The sequence below is a fragment of the Zootermopsis nevadensis genome, unplaced genomic scaffold (genome assembly GCF_977971745.1).
Source record: "Zootermopsis nevadensis isolate Lab colony 2312 unplaced genomic scaffold, Znev_1.0 Znev_ptg000012l, whole genome shotgun sequence".
NCBI classification, from domain to species: domain Eukaryota; kingdom Metazoa; phylum Arthropoda; class Insecta; order Blattodea; family Termopsidae; genus Zootermopsis; species Zootermopsis nevadensis.
Window position 1 is genome coordinate 5,939,794 of NW_028259144.1, and position 3,640 is coordinate 5,943,433.

The 3,640-nt window shown below is 38.7% G+C and overlaps 1 protein-coding gene across 1 annotated transcript in view; it reads right to left on the minus strand.

Moving 5' to 3' along the window:
• ChAT (Choline acetyltransferase) overlaps positions 1–3,640 on the minus strand; it is a 104,863-nt gene that overhangs the window by 76,573 nt on the left and 24,650 nt on the right. The gene's annotated exons all lie outside the window — the stretch shown is intronic.

Below are 3,640 nucleotides of genomic sequence, written 5' to 3' on the forward strand. Positions count from 1 at the left end.
GTTGCTTTGTGGGGGGTGATGTGGGGTGCTTGCAAGGGGGGATGAATGTTTCCATTACGAAATAAGCGTGGCTGACGGATGTACACAGTACACAGGAAGAAGACAGGATACCGCTAGTACAGCGCTGAACAGGAAAATTACGTCACTGCTGTAATAGATCACGCTTCGTTCGAGGATGCAAATGATTGCGCTCGGATGATGAATAATGCATTCGCAAGTTGCGAAATGTACGCGGAGCATAGTAATTATGGCGCGTATCATCTATGATTCCATCTGTATTTGGACTTTCAGTTCGTAATTGCAAACTTTTGGTGCTTAGCGTAAAATAGAACTGATGACCAAGAAGGTTCAATATCTGATGAAAACTTGTCTAGCGGTTCTCAAGTCATGAGATGACGCACTATAAAAGTTCCATTTTGTTTGTCTAGAAACCCGTAACAATTTTGGAAATGGTGTTGGCTACTGGTAATGTGTTTTGTTTTTCTCTATAATTTTCTCTCTAAACTGTTTTTACTCGTACAAATGGCTTATTTAGCGATCTGCTGTCGATATGCGTATGCAAACACGTGTTGATATTCACGTAAAGCTCCATAAAGCTCCATTTGAGCTTCATGTTATGATATATTGGATGGAATCACGTCAAAATTAAATTTCTCGACAAGTTTTAGAGCACAACCCACAGGCACCAACATCATTTAAATTTAAATTCGTTTAGTAGTTTCAGAGATTTATAAACGGACATAATAGGTAATAGGACACAACACCCATCAATTATACGTTCATAGTATAAACTTTATAAGCCCGACCTTTAGCAATATAAATAGGGATATAATATTTTTGTGTCTTTCCCTTTCATTTAGGCAACCTTCCCATAGGTTTCAGTACAAAGATTCAGCTCGCATTTTTCTCTCCATGTCCAAATTTTATGGAAACTTCCTTGATTTATCTACACTAAGAATTTACGAATGCTATACTTTGTTTCCGAAGTAATATTTCGATCAATATTCTTGTTAATATTTTATTCTTATAATCTCATAATTTATTTTGTTTCCGTTCTTTCTACTCTGTTGACCCACCCTTATGTTGGTCGAGTTCATAGGCAAGAATTTAATCGATTATCTTAGTTTTCTTTAACTTGGGAACATTTATCTCCATGGTACAGTGTGCTGGTAGTTCCTAGCGAGTCAAACTCCTAGAGATGTATATCGTCCTGATGATGGAGGCAGCATGCGCCAATACAGCATAGGTAAACTTATACCAGACTTTACGGCGCTGCAGCCCAGAAGACAGCCATCTTCGGACTAATCGCCGAGAGAACCTCAAATATCGACAAGTTTAATATAGTTTATTTAAGAGGACAAAAGACGTAGGATACGTATACATAGGACTTAGTCATATATTTTGAAACGTCTACCTTAATATTACGTAGGTTATTTAATAAATAAACCGACATACAATGCTAGCGAGTTAAGAGAGCCAAGTAATAATTTGTCTTCGAGAAAATATTCTGGCATAACAGAACGAAGTCTCAGATACAAAGTTTTGATAACCCTAGAAGGAACTTGGTACAAAGAGACAGAACCACGATTCCCCCCACTAAGTGTGGGAGACGTTCTATACCTGACTCACAAGTAAACAGCCCAAATGAAATAAGGACCTGCCACAGCAAACACTACAGATGCGTCTGCAAACAGTAAAAGACAGGATCAGGGACAGAGAGATATCTTGTACTCAGACCGAACCTGCAGCTATCGATTAATCGTAACCTTACTAGAGAATTTTATCTTGGTATATTTGTGGGCCTACTTCAATTCTCATAATGCCTATCACGGCGATGAACGCAGTACGCACTTCTGAAACGTCGGTAAACTTCGACGACACTACATGTCGTAGTATCCCAGAAGGCTGGCATATTCATGCTCGCCGTCTTCAGAAATCGACTCCTCACAATTAGTGTTCACGACAAACTCTCTTACGGAGGAAATGTCTGACGAATAAAATTTTTGTCTGACTGGCGAAATGAGCCTAAATTTTGTATCGGTCTGTATTGGAATCCATAACAACAGATTAATTCTAGGACAGCTAAATTACTGTCAAATTTTTATGTAAGGTTCTGGACAAAGGATTTAGTTAATTCATATGTCTGGAGAAACTGCTTCGAGGGGATCATACCAGGAAAAAAAATAAGGTTGACTCACGGAGACTAATTTCTTGCACTCGCTTGTTTTGAAAAATGTGCATTATTAGTGTTTATACGCCCGAATGTAATTGTCTCAATCTCTGTGTGCAGCGTCATCGGCTTTACGCCCTTCTAGCATGACGTACGACGTCCCACCGGGTGGTGCAATGTCTTAGACATGAAAATGCCGTGGTCTACGGACAGTGTAGTAAAATTTGGGTAATGAAATAAGCGCATATAGGGAAGGCGTACGGATGATAATGCATTCCGCGTTAATATAATCTTCGTTTTACGCATATTCGTATGGAACATCGCAACAGAACTTCAGAATACACCAGTTTCGGTCTACTTCGACCGGGGCCGGTAGGTACGGCACACTGCGTTGTTGTTTTCCCGTATGACTAGGACGGTCGCTTAAAAGGGCACGCGTCCCACTCACCCCCGTATCATTTACCCCCAATCCATTATTCAACCCTGCATTCGCCGCCAGGCCAGTTAGTTATTTTATCTACAGTCGTGTGGGTTTTTAGAGGGATGATTTGAGGGAGACAGGAGAAGGGGAGGTTACAAATTAGCCTAATTACAGAACAGCTCACGAAATTACATCACAGAATTTCCCCATACTCTTCACCTACTTCGCCCACACAAAGACCTCATTCCAACGTCGCTCCTTGCCTTTGTAAGTTCAAGCTTGATTAGTGTATTAGAGAGTCTGAAGTATTTTTCATTCGCTGAACGGTTTTCCGAAATCCTAATTGCTCCTAACTTTAATCGTAAAGTTCTGCTTATTGGGCTAATCAGCCAGAAAAGTACATGTTCTTAGTTTGTTTTCCTTATATTGTAAAGTGAGGGTTCTATCATGTCAACGTATACGTTTGATTGCCCCCCCCCCAAGCTTTTGAAGTTAAAACTACGTGTACATTACATTCTGTACAACTACTGCCTCCCTCAGAACGGTTACTATCAACATGTCAGTAGTACGAAATTTTAAACTACCAACTTTACATGGTGTTGATCAGTGTAAAGTAATTACTTAACTTCAGTTTGAAAACTTTGTTAAATTATTCACTCTGCCGAGAAGGAACCCTGGTTGTGTATTATAGAAAATAAATTAAGTTAATTTGTGCCACTTTTTATTACTTTTATTTGAACATGTTTTCTGCTACGATAGCCGTCGAATGTCCAGAAATTAAAAATTTGTATAAATGCATACGTAGGATTAAAGAGACTGCTAATTATAATAATGTTTTTTTATATGTAACCAATCAACTTAACAGAAGCCCCACTTACAATAACTAGCGTATTTTTATTGTCGCGCTCGTGTATTAGAATTTAAATGGCTTTATGTTAACAGTAATAATAATGGTTATATCGAAAATTCGTCTGGATAATCTGCAAGTAACCATGAAAATAGGACAGAATAGGATGACTAAATTTAATAATTATAGATGTACAAGGACG